This window comes from Ambystoma mexicanum, chromosome 12 (assembly GCF_040938575.1).
Source record: "Ambystoma mexicanum isolate Mex_15411 chromosome 12, UKY_AmexF1_1, whole genome shotgun sequence".
In the NCBI taxonomy this organism is placed as follows: Eukaryota; Metazoa; Chordata; class Amphibia; order Caudata; family Ambystomatidae; genus Ambystoma; species Ambystoma mexicanum.
In genome coordinates, this window is record NC_090936.1 from 971,329,781 (window position 1) to 971,349,136 (window position 19,356).

The 19,356-nt window shown below is 48.0% G+C and overlaps 1 protein-coding gene across 2 annotated transcripts in view; it reads left to right on the forward strand.

The window, feature by feature from the left end:
- The first annotated feature begins 2,137 nt into the window (after window positions 1-2,137).
- LOC138514155 (uncharacterized) overlaps window positions 2,138-19,356 on the forward strand; it is a 272,316-nt gene continuing 255,097 nt past the window's right edge. Inside the window, exon 1 of one of the 2 annotated variants that reach the window (XM_069629460.1) lies at window positions 2,138-2,297. The gene's annotated coding sequence lies outside the window, so the exon portion shown is untranslated. The remainder of the gene's footprint in view (window positions 2,298-19,356) is intronic. The other variant, XM_069629459.1, reaches the window with a different exon arrangement.

Below are 19,356 nucleotides of genomic sequence, written 5' to 3' on the forward strand. Positions count from 1 at the left end.
CCTCAGTGGGGAAGTTCAGCGGGGGGGCCGCATCGTCCTCCTGTCAGTGGGGGAGGGACGGCTGGCAGCTCTCTCCTTTTGTTCCAGTTGCAGGCCCCGTTGGGTTTGGGCCTGCATCACTGTGTCTTCGTTTTTTTTTTTCACATCTCTCGCCGCGGCATGCCCTTGGCACTTGGAGGCTGCCGCGGACTTCCTCCCGGCTCGTGGACCCGATGGGGATCGGCCCGCCTTCGGTTGGGGGGGCAGGCTCACCCCGTCGTGGCCGATGCCGCCATTTCCTCCGCCGCGGCCTAGGCCGCACCCTTGCGGGCCAGGCAGTTCTTTTGCGGACCCAGTTGGAGTTGGGCCCGCATCACTTCTCAGGCGGCGATGTTCGCTGCTCCTGACCCCCGTGGGTCGCGGGGGAAGGGGCAGCGCCTCCTTGTCGCGGCCGACGCCGGGGCACTCTCGCCCCGCCATGGGAGAGGGGAAACAGTCTTCTCGCCCCCCGCTGGTGGTGGTGGGGCAGACTCACCCTTTCTCTCGCGGCTGGCGCCGCAGATCACCTCACCCCCACATGGTTGGGGCCAGTGGCTCCAACTGACTCTCCTTCGCGGGCCCCGTTGGATTCGGGCCCGCAATCCTTTGTTCGTGGGGCGATGTTTGCCGGGTGGGGGAGGGGCAGCACCTCCTCTGCGGCCGACGCAGCGGACACTCTCTCCTCACCTTGGGACAGTTCTCCCCCCAGATGGGAGAGGGGTGGGCAACCCACGCCGCACATCCTCCTCCCCACGGGGAAAACCGCAGCTCCTCCTCCTCCCCAGGCCATGGCCGAGGATATCTTCCGTCTCCCTCAGGGGACTGGCAAGCAGTGCGCCACGTTATTCTCCTTTCGCAGGCCCAGTTGGAGTCGGGCCCGCCACACCTCTACTTCGTTTGGGCTTGCGGGCCCTTTCTTCGTTGCTATTGTTGGGGGCTGCTCTGGGTCACCGGGCAGCCCCATACTCAGGTCGGGGGGCACCCGACAGGACGCACTAGGGCAGCGTTCACGCCGCAGACTCATGGGTGGGGGTTCATCCCACCCGCTCTGGGACACCGGAGCTCCACACATGGCTGGGGGCACCCGGCGCACCGCGGCCTCGGCTCTGAGGGCACCCAGGCCGGGGTCACCACCCTAGCCCGCCTCGCAGGGTGGGCCCACAGGGACGACGTTGCCCGGCAGGGGCACCGTCCTCGAGCTGGGCCCCGTCCTTGGGTCCAGCACACGCAGCGCAGCGCAGCACCAGCATGGTGCTCCCAGGAACGACGAGCCTGATGGTGTTAAGACTGACGAGCCGGAAGCGGCCTGTTACTTTTATTATGTTGGTCACGTGGCTACTGCCACGTGACCTATGACAACATCCTGGGAGCTACCATGCTCCCAGGGAGGTTACTTCGCAACAGGGAGGGTTGGCATGTATGTTACTTAATTCATGCAGTGGCTGTAATGTGGACCCCTTGCCCTGTCCGTGCCAAAAGATGAGGGTGCAATTTGGCCTGCCACAAAAGTTGAGAGGGAGCTTGTCCCTTTACGCCCATGTCCACCTCCTATACTAACACTGTGTGAAAACAAGCATACCTCTCAACCATTTGTCTCGCAAAGGCGTGTGAAATCACCCGATTTTGTTTTTGGCGGGTGAGACGCCCATTGGAAAGAATGGGCGTGCAGGAGGCTTGGCGGGTGAGTCAGCCCTTTGCAAGGCGGGTGACACCCGCCAAAAGCGGGTGAGTTGAGAGCTATGAAACAAGCCTCATGAGCATCTCACAAACTATTACAATATGAGCCAACCACTGCGTTTATTTACAAGCTGTTTGTTTTTACCAGTGAAAACTGTTAATAAAAGCGCTCTCAGAAAGGAAGGTGCTTTTATCTAGTAACGCAATAGAGCTGCTCGGCTGTTTCAAGGGTAGCCCTATGAAGCGTTCCATGCACTGTAACTTTTGAGCCATATACGAGCCCTATGAAACATTTAATAAACTATTCATCAAAAAACGTTCCATAAATTACAACTTGTAATTAAAATACGGTCTAACAATGAGCTCGGAAATCTGCTGCTCTGGTCTGCAGCTCGGAAGTAGGAGAGGTGGTCAGGCTCACGGGGGCGGTGCTGAGACTAATACAGCCAATCGGCGATTAGAAGGCGGGGCCTCAAAGACCAGGGGATACCCGAAATCTACGGGATTCCAAATGTTTTATGACACCAATGCACTGAGCGGCTATTTTGAGAAAGCACTGTTTGCTTACCAGTGACACTAACTGGAGCCTGCGGGATTGGGAAGTGAGTGCTGCAACAGTAAATAACCGTTGTTGTTGGGTCGGCCCCCTGCTTAGACACTAGAGTTCAGTTGTCAATTTTGTTAATGCTCTGCCCTGTAACATGCACCCTTCCCCGAGGGGCAGTTACCTCAAATTAAACAAAAGCTTATTTCCACATGGCGAACGCATTGAAAAATGTAAGCGCAGAGGGTGGTAAAGTGTAGCGTTTATCCATTTCTGAAAACAGAGACACGCCCTTTTGCAGCGTGTTCTGTTTGTTACCTATGCTCTGGCTTTTCTAAACATGACTCACTTGCTCTGCTTGAATGCATGCCTTCGTGTAAATAAAACTTGTCGCAAAGAGATTTCGGGTTATGGTGATCCGAGAAATCCACTGGGGTGCGGGGGGAAATGTGGGAGATAATTTGCAAACGAGGTCAGGTGGCCATATTGAAATGTTATTTCTGTGGGCCAGTCGCCTCTACCTAGTTAAGGAGACTGTTTTCTTACATCTGAATGAAAGTCGCCGTGTTGCCTTAAAGTCCATGCACATATGGTTGCCGACTTTTTGGTGATGGGGCGTTGAACGTTAAGGTGATGTCATAACATCGCAGACACGTGCCTCTCGGCGACGCAATGCTTTCCACCAAACCTTAGAGGTGATGTACAGTATTAATTTGAAATAAAAAAGGGGGAGGGCGATGGAGTAACAGAACAGTGCAAAATACTATATTGTAAGTTTTAGCCTTTCATTTGTCAACTGCTTTAAAACAAATATTAAAAATGTGAAGGGCAGAAGGTTTTAAATTAATAACCACTAGCATTCCCAATCGGCACCCTGCCGTCTGCTTGAAAGTCAGTTGTCAAAAGCCACAGCCTGGCATGCCAACATTGAAGATTACCCCTGATAATTGAGCCTGGAGTATTGATTCTATTAAAGACTAGGAGGCAAGCACTATGCTTCAACTTATTTATTACTCTTTAGCAGTTTCAACAAAACATAAGAAAATTGAGAAAACTTCCCTTTTCTTCTTTACTTTCCTTATGAACTACAATTCCCACTGTTTTTGTAGTCCTATCGGGGTCAGCCCAGTCCATGACCCACTTCCTATTCCTGAAGTCCTCTTCTCTATGACTGCTCTGAACTGCATATCTTGTAACTGTCTAACTTTGCCCAATGCAACGAGGTGAACTATTCCAACTGTCGCAGGCTCCTGACTTGCTGCGTTCCAACTGTAAACCTCTGCTTATTCAAGCTCTGGTGTCCACAACCCCTAGACCTTCAGTTATTTTTGTGGTCTTCCCCTAAGGGTCATAAAACACATACTAGGGTAGAGTCTTCGTACTGTCACATCAATCATCCAGATTTGCATCACATGATACACAGTACATGTAGACTGGGTGGGAAATTAATGCTCGCTTCCTAGTCTTTAATAGAATCAATACTCCCTGCGCAATTAGCAGGGGTAATCTTCATTCAATGTCAAGACTGGAGGCAAGCATTGTGCTTGTTCAAAGCTTCCCTAATACGGCCGTAGCAATACCTTCAATGGGCTTAAAGTAAAACTCAAAAGTGGTATCACTCGCCCAATCGGCTGCTTGCCTAATATCACGCAATGTTGCGCCTAATGTGAATGCTCTGGATGCCATTGCTCCTCTCACAGAATGCGCTCCATACTCATTCAAGTCGATGCCTGCTAGTTGCAGCAATTCTTGCACCCACCTGGCTATGGTGGCTGTTGCTACCGCCTGGAATGGTTGCGTAGCACCTGCCGGTCTACACTCGGCCGGTCTACTCTTGAATTCTTTAATACACTTAGCGACGCACCACTTCGTATTGTTAGGGAAATAGGGATAATACACTGAGGTGTACCCTGTGTTCATCTTCCTAACGCCTGTATCTCGGCTCCGGGGGTGCCTTATATTGAGCACCTTTTATGAGCCTGCCCACTGCCGGGTGTTCCCCTGCTGGCACTTCATCGATTGGCACGTGCCCTGCAGAGATCCCTGATCTATACTCTCCTATGGTCCTGAATACTTTCCCGTCTTGCAAAAGGTGAGCTAGGAAATACAATATCGTTAATATAGGGGCTGAAATGGGATGAAGATTTCACCCTTTGCTCCAGGTTGATCACCTGGTCCAAGCTGGAAGTGGCCCATGACTCAGTGTTGTAGCTTGTTTTGAAATGCCTGGCAACTGCCAGCGTATCCTGCACGCGAGCAGTGGCAGAGTCGCCCTCACTCTGAGGGTGAAACGACCCAGCTGAGTCCGTGAGCAACTGTTCCCCGTCCGGGAGGACTCGAAGTATGTCCACTGACAGTTCCATCAGTGTCGGGAATCACACATGCGATCTCCATATCGGAGCTATCAGAATCAACTCCGCCTTCTCCTGTCGGCATTTCGCCAACACTCTGCTCAACATTATGAAGGGAGGAAAGGCATAGTGCAGATCTCCCAACCATATCTGCAGGAATCAGTCTGTGCCTGGGCGCAAGGTTCCAGCTTCCAGCCGAAATACACTGGCGTCTGTGCGTTGAGACGAGATGCAAATAGGTTGGTGTTCACTGGACCCCAAAGCTTGTTCAGTCGCTGAAATACTTCTATGTTCAGCCTCCAATCGCTGGAGTCTGTCAGATAACGGGAGTTCCAGTCGGCTACTACATTCAGTGTCCCTGGAAGATACTCTGCTGTAAACGATGTTCCTGACTGCAGGCAAAATGCCAAAAATCCTTCGCTAGCTCTGCCAGCAATTTGGACCTCGTTCCCACTAGATGATTTATGTATTTGACCGCTGATATGTTTTCCATCTTGAGAAGGACACAGCAGCTCACTCTCCCTTTTGTGAATGCTTTGATGGCGAAAGAACCCACTCGGAGTTCCATACAGTTTATCTGGAGGTAAAGTTCTTCCTCGCTCTGTTTACCTCCGGTCTCCAGGGCTCCGCATCTCGCTCCCCAACCTCCTCGGCTGGCGTCTGATTTGATAATCAAATCCGGTTGATCCCCGAATATGGCACGTCCATTCCAGGCGTCCATATTTTTTAACCACCATTCTAGCTCTGTGATGGATTGATCTAAGGGAATTATCTGATGATATTTCAGACCTTGCTGTAGGTGTCTGATCTTTAGTCTCTGTAAGCACAGTAGTATAGTGACCCTGGAAAGATCGCCCAGATCAATGCTGCTAGCATCCCCACTATCTTCGCTAGGACTCTGATAGATATTCTCTGCTGTCGAAGACAGTCTCTGATCTCTTTGATATCTTTTATCTTCTGAGCTGGGTGCTCTAGTGTCGCTTTCCGGGTATCTAGAACGAATCCCAGGAAGTCTTAAGCTCTGTGCTGGGGTAGTGTCTGACTTCTCTATTTTCAGTAGGAATCCCACAGATGGCAGGAGACTTCGCACCCACTCGGTCTGATATAGTAATGTGTTCCGTTCCTCCGCTAGAAGGAGTAGGTTGTCCAGATATGTAATCATTTGAATCCCCTTCTCCCGGATCGATGCTGCTACTGGCCTCATAAGCTTGGCAAAAGCCCAAGCCGCTGAGGCTAGCCCGAAGGGCATTGTTTTCAATTGCCACAGTTGGTTGTTCCAGCCATAAGCTAGGTAACCTCTGAATTCCGGCTGCATTGGCACCGTGAGTTACGCATCTTTTAGATCTATTTGCGTAAGCCAGTCCAAGGTGTCTCGCAGTTGGTGTATCCCTCCTTCTTGAAGTGGTGGTACACAATCCAACTGTTCCACCCTTTCAGGTTTATGACTGGCCACACCTTCTCTTTTCTATGCACCAGAAACCTAGAACTCACAAACTTTGCACCTCCCTATGGCTCCTTTCAGCTGTAGCTGGCAGAGTTTGTGATGTAAACTCTCTCGCTCTCGCGCTAACTGCAATTCCCTGGGCCAGTTCTCCTGCACTGGCTCCGTATCCAGCTGCAGACCTCTGACGGTTTGCAAAACCCAAGCATCGCTGGAAAGCGTGTGCCAGTTTCCCCAAAAACGCGGCATTCTGCCCCCTACTGGAGGATATTTTGGTGCTCTCACCTGGGGTAAAGTTTTGGCCTTTGCCAGCTCCTCTTCCTCTAAGCCCCCTCAGGAATTGTCCTCTGGCTGGAAAAGAGTCTTGTTGCATATTCTCCCAGTACTGGGTTCTATTGTTCTGGAGTCTTCTGGCTCTGTGAAATCGACCGGCTGCTCGATCCCTCTGCTGGGGAAAATCTTATGAATCTACGCCTGGGCTTTCTTTAGCAAGGCGTAGGTACCAACAAATCTGCCCATCCCCTTTCCAAAAGTCTCTCCAAAGAGAAGGCTTTGGGACGCTTCTCCAGCCTCATATAAGGCTAGGTCGCTCAGTTTGGCAGTAGCCCTCTCCTCCTTTCCGAGGAAATGACACAGTTTGCATTATCTAAGAGGCATACTGCCCTCTGCGTCCAATTAGCTAGCGCGTCTGGGACGATCTCCTCTCCGGTATCTCTGCTCCCTCGGCTAAATCCATTATCTTGGCCAGCGGTCCAGAAATATCGAGTACCTTTTCCTGGCAGCTCTTCCAGGACCTGTCTATCCCTTTTCGGGGAGCTTTGCTCGTCTTTGACACAAATGCCAGCGTTTTTGGATCCAACTCCAGTGTTTCCGCTACTTGGCCCAAGAGGTCTGACGGGGACATTCCGCTCACTATCACACCTCCTTGTCTAGCGCTTTTCTCAGCCTTAGGGCCATGTACTTTGTCACCCTGGGGGAGGGCTGCCAATCAGAGGATCTCTGGTTCCTAATACTGTCCGGATCAAACCTGTCCGACACTTCTTCCACCTCCTCTTCCAGGTGTTTCTCTTTGTGGGCCTTCTTTCCTCGGCTGGGTCTAGCCGATTCTTCTTCCTCTCTCTTCTCCTCCTATTGGGAGGAGGGGTTGCCTTCGGCTGGCTCCTCTTATGAGCCTAGGTCGTCGTTACCCAAATGATCTTCCCCTGGGTAGGGGGTCGTGAGGGCTGGCACTGCCGAACTTTGCAAAAAGGCATCTCTCAGTTTAGCAAAAGCGTTGGCTGCCTCTGGGTTCTTCTCTTCCACCCTGTAAGGTTCACCTGGGGGGTCTGCAGAGGCTTTCCTCTTGTGGGTCTGGTTACTCCCCTGATTCCTCTGCGTCGAGGCTCTGTGGGCGTGCTAACTGGCTCTTTGATCCTTTCCCTGGGCTGGCTAAGATTGATCTCCAGGGTCGCCAGCCTATCTTGTAGGTGTTTCACCCCCTGCACCACTGCACCTACCATCAAGCTTCCCAGCACCTCTTTGAAGCTGGAGGTGAGGTCTAGTGATTGGTCCTCAAATTCCAACATGTTAAAGGGTGCTGTGTGCCTTATACCTTTGGCACAGGTGTTGTGTGCACGCCCACTGCTGCGTTGTATCTTGATGCTTAAAGCTTCTTGCCTTATGTGTAGTAAGAGGCTCTTCCACTTATCACCTCTTTCTTTCTATATATATATTCAAGGTGCTGATAAACCTCAGGCAAGGCGAGTAGCACTCTCCACGTCCAGAAATGATGAAATCTGGAGACCAGAAGATGGTTATTGTAAAAATGTACGGTCTTTATTGGTGCCTTACAACTTGGCAAAAAAGTAAAAAGTCATCAAAATATGGCACTCCCAAAGTGCATAGTAAAAGTGCGCGTTGAGGACATTAACGCTTTTCGCGGCTCAGCTGGCCGCTTGATCGATTTATATATACTTTATACCTCGGTATAAAGTTGAGCGGAGTGCACTCCGAAAAGCGGTCCAGTGAAACAGTGCCACACCAAACGCAGAGTCCAGGAACCAAGAGTCTCCAAGCATCAAAATATACTTTAATTAGTTGAATGCCATGGACAAGAAAAAGGTAACACGTAAAACGACGTGTTTCACGGCAAACTGGCCGCTTGTTTACGTTTTTGGGTGCAAACACAAAGGAAGGACATATAAACCAGCATGCTCTCTATGATCCCAGTATATAGAACTACGTGCAATGAAATTGAAACTCGTTTTACAACTCGTTTTACAAAGTTGGCCATATTTGAACATATTTCAAACCTCAGTAAGTCTTATTGATTACACTAGAATGTGTTCAAACATGCATCAAATGAACTGTCAGTTTTGTATAGTTTTATTTTTCCCAACATAAAGTACAACTAGCGCAAAGATTAATTTATATTCACAAATTACGTAGTATGCAGTGATGTTGTTAGCATGTGAACAATACCGTAAACAATTTATCGCATGATTCAATCTTATGTGGTTAAAGTGCATTGTGTTGTTGGCAGTGGCATGTCAAGTTTGATAGAATGCAATAGTTATGCAGAATGCAGTTACCTTAAATATGCAAATGCAAATCTGTTACTAATAAGGTGCAAAGTGCATCAATAGCAGCAAATTCAATAGCATCACATTCAATTATCCCCCTGTGGGGATATGTAAAGTGCAAGTGCATAGATGTGCAAATATGCAATAACCCACTATGGGTAAAGTGCAAATGCAATTAAGCAGCCCATGATATACCGTCTGTACGGGTTAGTAAGGAGCTAAGTGCATACACTGCCTGAACATTAGATGAACACAAACTCACAATGCCAAAAATATAAAAGCAATAAATTGCACAAATGGAAGATATAAAACCACCAGATTAAAACCTCATAGTTGTAGACTGGCACAATGCGCAGTTGTAGAAAAACATATACAGAAAGGGCACGTTTGATTAAAAGAATGCTGGTTGACTAGTGTTCCCAAATAACAAAGCAAAAACATTGCTCACCCATAAAAAAGGAAGAAGATTAAAATAAGATAGCTAAAAATGGTGAGATGCTAAAATTCATTCAATTTCCTATTTGTTAATAAAATATTGAATTGAAAGTTTCTCTGTCATTTAAAAGCTAAAGTGAAAAACTTAACCTGTGTTACCAAAATTAAAACTCTATATATTGACAGTCCAATACATACGGTGCTACCACTAGAGTCCACTTATATTAAATCTACTAATATAGCTGATGGTTAAGTAACCAGTTATCATAAAATCATGCAAGCAATGGGAATAGAGATAAAGACAATAGCAACAAAATCAGTAACAGTTTCTAGTTTACAGGTAAATTGCCTTCCTTGCAGATTCTAGATATAAATGCAGTCAATTAGCTCAAGTGCCCAGAAACGTGTAAAGTTCCTCGTCCAGATTATGGCCCTTTTGGCTTCTTTGTTTCTAAATCTAGAATGTACATGGTCTCAGATTGTCTGAGGAGGAGCTCCCGATTACCTCCTCTAGGCGCCTTGAGAACTGTATGTATGCCAAAGTAAGCAAAGCCTTCTAGTTTACCTCCATGTTTTTCCTGAAAATGTAGAGCCATCGGGTATGTAGGATCAGTGTTCTTGATGGCTCTTATGTGCTGGAGAATCCTAAGCTTCAATTTACCAATAGTATTCCCCACATACCATTTGTCACAAGGACAAGTCAATACATACACAACATACTCAGTTTCACAAGTGATACGAGATTTTACAGTCATATTTTTGTGTAGTATCGGATGGAGGTCGTTTTTGGTATTCTTGGCAAATTTGCACGCCTTACATTTCATGCATTTCTGAAAACCTTCTGGTGTGATATTCATCCAACTCTGTCCTACTGGAATAGTCTTAGGGCTTATAAAGCTGGATACGAGGTTATCCCGGAGTGAGGTAGAGCGCCTAAAGGTGATGATAATATTGTTGCCCAGAATGCTTCTTAAATGTTCATCTTGTTTTAATATATGCCAATGTTTGTGCATTATGTGGCGTATATTCTTGGAAGCTTTACTGTATGTCAGAAAAAGTCTAGTATCTACTATATCTGGGCTTTTCACTGTAGAGACTTCAGACATCAGCAATTTAGAGCGATCTTTCTCTCGTGCTTTGCTGTGTGCTCTATCTAACACTCTCTTTGGGTAGCCTCTTGATCGGAACTTTACAGCCATCCTTCTGCATTCATTATCAAAGGTTTCGATTTGGGAACAATTCCGTTTTATGCAGATAAATTCGCCATAAGGTATGCTCCATTTGAGGGCTGTGGGGTCGTTGCTTTTTGCATGTAGGGGTATGTCGGAGCTTGTAGGTTTTCGATAGAATTCAGTCACTAATTCACCTTGTGCCACAGTAACAAGAATATCTAAGTAAACAATAGCAGTTTTGCTGTGGCACTCGGTGAATTGTAAGCCAAATTCGTTTACATTAAGTGACTTAACAAATTCCAACCATTCGGTAATTGACCCATCCCAAATTACAAAGAGGACATCTATATAGCGTAACCAAAGTACAACTTTTTCAGTGTTGTGACTATTGGTAGGTGTCCACACTTTGAACTTTTCCCACCAGCCCATTGTTAGATTGGCGTATGATGGAGCAAAAGTTATTCCCATCGCTGTTCCTTGCAGCTGAGTAAAGAAATTCTTGTTAAACAGAAAACTGTTATTAGTCAAACAAAGATTTATCATTTCCAGAATCCTCTTCCCATGTTCTAAAAAGTTAAGTGATCTGGTTTGTAAAAAATATTCACATGATTTCAGGCCATATTTATGCTTGATTGATGTGTAAAGAGAGACCACATCCAGTGTTGCTAATACATAAGTATCTTCCCAAGGTATCCCATCAATTTTGTTTAGGAAGTCCTTGGTAGCTCTTAGAAATGACGGTAAAGTGGTAACAAATGTAATTAATTTTTCGTCCACTAATTTCGATACATTTTCAAGGAGTGCACCGCACAGCGTGACTATTGGCCTCCCTGGAGGTCTACTTTTATTTTTATGTACCTTGGGAAGAAAATAAATAGTGGGCATCACTGGAAACTTGGGATGTAGGTATTTACACACATCCTCATCAAGCAGGCCTTTCCCTGCTCAATTATTTGATTAATAATTCGAACAGTTTATCGTTCATCTCTGCCGTGGGATCTGTAACCAGCAGCTTATAACACTCTGTGTCTTTGAGATGTCAATTAGCTTCATTGATATAGTCTTGCCGGTTCATAATGACTATGTTGGTACCGTTGTCTGAGGGTTTGATAACGTAATCATCTAATAGACATATGTCAGACAGGGTCTTCTGCTCCCGGCGGGTGAGATTGTCTTTGGTGGATATTTTTGTTTTTCTAAATTTCTTCAGATCACTAATTACCAGGTCTTGAAAGGCCTCAATGTTTCCTCCTGGGTTGAACATGGCATTGAAACGTGATTTCAATTTGAGATTACTTTTACTCGGCCAATCAGTATGAATATCCATGAGGTCCCATTGTGGGCCACTTATGTCTTCATTGTCTTGCCATTCTGTTTCAACATGGATGAGATCACGTAATATATGTGAATCCTCTATTGTTACTGGGGTATAGCCACTCAGAGATTCTTTTTGCTTTGTTAGGTTGATAGCAAAAAACTTCTTCAGCCGTATTTTACGCATATACACTAATTTCAGCGTAGTTATAGGAAGAGACAGAAATTCAAGCCCAATTTGAGGACTGATTGTTCTTCGCAGGTAAACTCTCGTGATGTGAGGTTGATGATTGACATGTCTGGCATATCACTTTCCTTTTCCATTCGTTTTTTGTCCCAGAGTGTGTTTGTGTGTCTGTCTTATCTGTTGCTGTGGTATCTGTAGCAGTTGCTCCTCCTTGTTTTCTTGATCCTCTTGACTTGGTTGATTTTTCTCGTCCCCTTCCTCTTGTTTTTTTGTTGTTGTTGGTGTTTCTGACATCCATTCCCAAAAGTCTAATTTCTTCTAAAAAATTCAATTTTCTCTGGGGCTGTTCATTTTCGCTTTCTGTAGTGTCTAGATCTGAGGATGATGGTTCACTGGGTATGTCGTTGTCTGTAGTGGATGTGACTGTGGGGAGTTTCTGTCTTAATGAATCAAACCTTTTGGCAAATGTGAATACTCTCCCCTTCTCATAGTCATCCTAGGAATTTCCGCTGTTTTCTCTGCTTTATTTCTTCCTCAAATGTTTTGTACCCCTTCTCCATACTCGTACGGATGGCTAATATATATATTTTTTCTTTTTAGTGGCTAGCACCTCTTCTCGCCTTTGAGCCTTGTGGGCCTTTCTTGGGCCTTCTCATCTGTTTTGTGGCTGTGTAGGCTCCGAAATGACATTTGTCGGATTTATCAGACTTTCATGATACTTATGAGCAGCTGTGTGTTTAGCTGGGTCCATAGACACTGAATTCAGTTCCGTTGCTGTAATCGAGCCGCTTTCTTACAACTGCCTAGTTATCGCTCTGGAATCGGAGCGTCCTACTCTTAATCACCGCCCGGGCTGCCGCACGTGTAATGTGGTCTTGCATCGCAGCAGGAGCTCTGCCTCCCCAAAAGAGGGGGTCGCGTCTGCCATCACGAGGTTGGGGGCCACGGTACTCCTGCCGACTGTGAGGGCTGGCGAGCTCCCAAAGCGTTCCCGTAATAAGACACGGGGCTTGCCGCCCTCTCTCCAGTGATCCACTGTATAAACAAACACCATGGTGTTCTGTATCTCGCGCTTCAATACCTCGATCGCAATCGTAATATGACTGCTGCGCTCGCGACTACAACCTAGTCTGCGCTTACTACGAGGACATACTATTAGTTCCTTCACATTTCGCCATGTTTGCTTTTCGAGTGGTCAGAAACGCTTCAAACACTCTCGCCAAGTAGTACTAAAACTTGTATCTAATCACATCATACGGCACTGAGAGCAAAGTGTACTCACTGCTTGAAGAGCAGGAAATGAAGAGGAGGACATGAGGAACAGGAAGTGGGTCATAGACTGGGCTGACCCTGATAGGACTATAAAAACGGTGGGACTTGTAGTTCATAAGAAAAGTAAAGCAGAAAAAGGACGTTTTTTTCAATTTTCTTATGTTTCGTTGAAACTGCTGAAGAGTAATGAATAAGAAGTTGAAGCATAATGCTGACCTCCAGTCTTGACATAGAATCTGGAGATTTCACAACAGAAATGGGGAGAAAGTAATTTTTCCATAGGATTGCATTGGGGTTATAATTATTTTAGGCTGCAGACATTAAAAATTTGTTAATTGAAAAATTGGGAGTCCCTCGCCTAAATCGGTAGGATTGGCACTTATATGCCTTCTGGCAGCTTCTTAATCATTAATCACTTGCCCCTTACGGCTTTGTTATTAATCGTGAACCAATTCCTGGACTGATGTGCATTACCTCCACGCCCCTCTTCCCAGTTCTTATCTCTTGAGGCCCCACCTCTGACTCAGGCACCCTACTTCTACTTCTTTTATTTGAGGTTTAATACCTCCCCGTTACCCACAAACCCCAGTTAAATTTTCCTGCTTCCGTCTAGGATGTTTTTGGGTGCGGGGCACCTGAGACCTATGTTTACTGACCCCCTTGTGGATCAGTTGGCAGGGCATCGGTCCCCTCTGGAGTGGCGTGCTCCTGGCTCCCCTGCAGAGCTTGGGGGCCGGTTGAGCGCAGGGATCTTCCCGGGCTTCCTGCGGGTCATTGAGGCTCGGCAAGGCGGAGCTACTGCCACGGGTCGTTCGGCCCGGGGCGGGCAGGTAAGAGGTGGGGCCGGGTCGTTTGCTGGGTCTCTGCCCCTCCCCTTGAATATGGGCTTAAGGGCCGCTGTCCCAGCCTTAGATATGCTCTGTGGTTCTTCCAGCCCGCCTCTGGGTGCACCATTGCCAGGAGGCACATTGGGGTCACCCTTTCAATGGATTTGAGGCTCCTCCTGGTTTCCTGCTTTTGGTCTTTGGGCCGCTGTGTTAGCTGGAAGCAGTTTCCAGTCTGACCAATGGTTCTCAGTCTTCTCCTGTGGCTGTCTGCAATCATGGGGAAACACACAGGGAAGCGAAAACGTCTTGTGGCTTCTGCTGCTTCTTCCATGTCCACTGAGCTACCTAGACTCCGGTGTCCTGCAAAGAAAGAAGTTGAAACGTTTTTCCTTGTTCCAGGAAGGACATTGAGGACTTCCTGCAGGCTGGTCAAAAGCAGGGCCATGGCAACTGGGAGATAATGGCTCTACCAGCAGCAAAGTCCTGGGTCCAAGCTGCCTCAGCCATTTCCAAGTGAAATGGCAGTGGAAGGTATACGTTCAATAGCAGAGATGTATGGGGTTTTCAGAGCCTGTGGTACAGGGAGATGGAGCCGATCCCACCATTCGGCAGCACAAACATAAACCCAGAACAGGCTTGCCCCAGTTTTCAGACGTCTGTAAAATGATCCTTAGTGAGTGGCAGGATCTGGTAAAAATTGTCTTGCCACGTTTTATGGCAAAGCTCTACCCATTTGCTGGGTAATGACACATTGCTTTCTGATATTGTGTAGGTGGATTTTTGCCAGTTAGTAGGTCGATCTTCCATGTCTGACTAGGAGGTAGCAGTTCCGGACCCAGTGGATTGCAGAGTGAACTTCAGCCTCAAGAACGTTCATTCTGGGGCACATCTAGCCCTCAGGGCGAATGTCTACGGTTCCTACACGGCAGATAGGGTGCTAGGGGGCTTTAAGAAGCTATGGTGAGCTTTGGAGGAGGGTTTCGACTGCTCCCCTCATATCTGACATGCAGCGGCAGGTGGACTTGTTATCTGACTTGGCCTTGGATGGGGTGTGGGGCTCGGTCATGGCTAGGGGCACAGGGATTTCGGCTCGACAGCATGTTAATCTGCGTGATTGGAAGAGAGGTCGCAGAAGGTGGCAGCCCTTGGCACCCTTTTGAGGGTGCTAAACATTTTGGAGGCTCTCGAGTACAAGGTGCATAAGGTTTTCCGTGCCAACAAGCATGCAGACATGTTCAGACGGAAATCTACCATTGCGGTTAAGGAGTAATCTGCTGGAGGGGTACCCGGACATGCCTTTTTGGATCTGGATCCCACTTTTTTTTTTAAACCTCAAGGAGGCCATGTTCCACCTTGCAGTTCTTGGCCTTCAGACCCAGCGCTGAAGTCCTGACGGGACGGTTGTGGCGGGCCAATAGGCGATTGTCTCCGGCGGTTTTTCCTGTGTGGCCCAGTGGTGCTCTGACTCTTGGGCTCTCAGCACGGTTCAACATGGTTATCAGGTGTTTTTTCTGTCGACCCCTGTTCAGCCCTGCCTGGTCGAGACGCTCTTCTCCATGCTCAGCCCAAGAAGTTGGCCATGTCGGCGGCTCTGTCAAAATTGTTGCAGAGGAAGGCTATCGTACCAGTCACTCGGGCCCAGCGGGGTCAGGGGTTTTTACTTCAGGGTGTTTCTGGTGCCGAAACCTTTGGTGTATACCGCCTTTATCCTGCATCTTAAGGACCTGAACTGCTTCATGTAGAAGGAGAAGTTCAAGATAGGGACTCTGCAGAACATCCTCCCACTGGTCCGACGCGTGGCTGGTTGCCGTTGCTGGACATCCAGGATGCCTACTACCATGTTGCATTCTTTCCCTCCCGGATCCAGTTCTTCCGTTTTTGCTCTGGGGACGCTGCATTTCCAGTTCCTGGTTCTCCCGTTTGGATTGCGTTCAGCCTAGATGGTGTTTACCTAGTTGGTGGCTCCCCTGGTGGCACATCTACACCTGAACAGCATTCAGATCCCCCCCCCCCCCCCCCCCCAACCCCACCTGGTCGACTGGCTAGTCACGGCAGCTCACTGGGTAACAGTCCTGGCACACCTCTGGTTTGCCGGGCGTTGCAGGACTGGGGGTTTCTGATCAACTGGTGGAAGTCTCACCTGGGGCCCTCAGTATCTGGTCTTCATTGGGGCTCAGTTTTGCACCAAGGTCGGGAGGTGGTTCTTGTCCCCAGAGAGGGTCCAGCGGTTTGTCAGTCCTTTTCAGGGTTCTCCAAAGGCAGTGGGTCCCGGTTCGCCTGTTGCTCACTCTCAAGGAAGGAATTGTGTGCCATTCTGCGGGCCCTTTGTTCTTCAGGGAGTCTCTGGAGGGCCAGGCAGTGGTGGTCAGGAAGGACAATATGGCGACCTTGGCTTATATGAACCGGCAGGCCTCAGCAAATGTCCCTCTCTTATGCTCCCTATTTCAGACAGTGGGGACCAGGGGGGCTGGATGCTCTGAATCTTGTGTGGTCCCAGGGTCTCCTTTATGATTTCCTTCCCTTCTCCTTCTTCCCTGGGTGGTGCAGAAGATTAGGGAATGCGAGGGTGACAGTTCTGTCAGTGGTATTGGTTTACCTCCCTCCTGAAGCTTGAGGGTTAGTAGCCTTGGTTGATTCCGTAATGGCCTTGTCCCCTTCAGGCCGTTCTGGGATATGGGGTCATGCAGTTTCAATGGACAGTTTGGCTCTTCCATGGTCTTGGTTGACATCCCAGGGATTTTCTGATCCTGTGGTCGATTCAGTTCTTTGGGCCCGGCGGCTTTTTTCCCTGAAGGCCTATGACAGGCGTTGGGGGCATTTTCTGGCTTGGTGTGGGCGGTCTGGGGTCACTTCCTTCAATGTGGTTTGCCTTCTGCTCTCCAGTTTACCCAGGACGGTTACGACAGAGGCCTGGCTGTTTTCCACACTCCCATCACAGTGGGCCTCTATTGAGATCCTCAAGGGTGATTCTGAGGGCCATCTGGAAGGGGGGGACCATGGTGAGGATGTTTTTCAAGGTCTTTCCGCTTCCCGCCCCTGTACCTATAAGGGTTTTCTGCCTTGGGATCTTTCTCTAGTCTTGCCGTTCCACCAGGGGCATCCCTTTGAACCCCTTAACAATATCAATATCTGGCACCTCACACTGAAGACTGTTGTCTTGATTGCTATCGCGTCTGTCTGTCGTCTGGGAGAGGTGGGGTATTTGTGTTGTCGCCCTCCTTTTTTGCGGGTGCTCATGGACTTGTTGGTCTGCGGTGTGTCCCCAAGTTCCTACCAAGTTGTCTTGTTTTCACACCTCCCAGGATCTGGTTCTCCATGCGTTGTCCAGAATACACAGACTCCTTAAGAGGTGAGGTGGCCTGGCATGCCATTGACGGTCAGCAGGCAGTTCTGGAGTATCTCTCTCAGGCTACGCAGTTCCAGCGCACTGATAGTCTGCTGGTTACGTTTGGTCCTGTTGGGGTGGGTCGGAAGGCCTCTGTGGTGTCCATCAGCTGCTGGATCCGTACCGTCATCTCCATGGCTTATGTGGCTGCTGGTTTGTCTTTGTCTGCAAGTGTTCAATGCCACTCTCCAAGGGGGTGGCGGCTTACTGGGCAGATGCTCAGGGGGAGACTCTTCAGGAGATTTGTCAGGCTGCCACCTGAGCGGATCAGGGCACCTTTATCAACCATTACCGGCTGAATGTGTCCCACTCTGGGGATGGTTCCTTTGGGGTTGGCGTTTTGTCTGTTATGGAATCAAAGTTGTGCTTGTTGTTGCAGCCCTTTTGTCTGTGTCTCTCATTGGGGTGCTCCCCTTTGGTGGTGCTTTGGTATACCTCAAGAGGTAAGTACTGGGACGAGGGAGAGAGACGTGGAGATAATGCCATGATTGCTTACCGGTAATCTTCATTACTCCTAGTCCCATTCTTCCTAGTCGCAGTACTGACAATTCTTCGCCCCCTGACACCCCCCCCCCTGTGGGGAGAGTCCATGCTCCGGCTCGTTATCTGGAACTGGGGTTTGTGGGTAATGGGGAGGTGGTATACCTCAAATAGAAGAAGGGTTCCTGAGTTTGAGGTGGGGACTCGAGAGGTAAGTAGTGTGACAAGGAAGAGCAGGACTAGAAGTAATGATTACTGGTAAGTAATCCCAGCAAGAATGGTGCCTCACAGACTACTTCAAATCAGCACTTTGGCAGTCAACCCCTGTTCAGGCATGTGGGGTCGAGTGATACTCGGAGGAACTGATCTAGAGTACTGAGCCTGTAGCGACTTAGTTCTTGAGCAATCCTGAACAGCTTGTTTAAAGTTTGTATAAAGAGCTTTAGGGCAGACTGGAATTATGCACTTGATACTTGACAAATATTCTTGAGACTTTCTTCCTTTGAAGGGAGGACAGTTGTCTGTAGTGGGTGATGCTCCTAACTCTCTAAAGCAGAGATGGGTGAAGGCGGGCACATCAATATACTTTTTATTACTTTGTATTTAGATACTTAATCCACCTCTTACCTGTCTACAGCAACCCCTGATTACTGGAGTTCGAGATCCCCTCACCCCCCCCCCCGTCCCCTGGGTGCCCATATGTAGGAAAATGGATGTGGAAATGAAAGGCAAAGGTTAGGAATGGATTCCCGAAACACCCCCTAGGAAAGAAACACTGGGTTATAAAAACTTTAAACAGATACTAGGAAAGGCAATACTGGTGTATGTTTTCTTTAGTTGATAGATGGCTGTTTCCTTGCACCCATTACAGCAGAGTTTACCTTTCGCTATAAAGGGGGGGGGGGGCGTCACAAGACAATACAATCCTATTACTATACCTAAGCAGCTGCGTAGCAACTCAAACCACTAAAGAGCCCTTTTAAAAAATATAAAAGTTCTTTACGAAATATGATATGGAGTCCTTAAAAGTATATAAAGTGTCCTTATACAGTGCACTATAACTATTTTTACAAAAACCTTACTTGGGACACTGCCTGGCCAGGGCCGTCTTCTTCTGGGCTGGTAAGAAGCAATGAATTGCAATCTGGTGTCAAGGTTTCTCTTTTTGGATATTGACCCTGTGTTGCTGCAGTCGAGCCAACACATTCTTGAGACAATTAAGATGTTCAGCCTTAGTGGAATCATAAACCAAAATATCGTCACTTCTATTTAATACCCCCCAGAAGACCAGCTAGAACATGATTAAGTGCTGGAAAACCTCAGCAGCCGATGATAAACCAAGAGGTATTCTCTTATATTGGTAGGCTACCTGGGTGTATCTCGCATTGAGATCTAGTTCCGAAAAGAAGGCAGATTCCTGGAGGTCTGCAACCACGCAGTCTATGGGAGGAGCGTTTCGCTTTTTTTGTTCCACCTTATATAGCAAATACATGTGCGCACAGATGCGGACGGACCCAGTTTGCTTGTGTTCGGTAGAAATCACAATTGTCGAAACCCAAGCCATGGGCCTTCAACCCTTTCTATAATGTCGACTTTCACTAATTTGTTCAGCTCATGCTCAACTTTTTTTCGAAGGTGGAAAGGCATGCTTGTGTTTCAAAATACCGTCTGTATTGTCCATGTGGGTTCTCG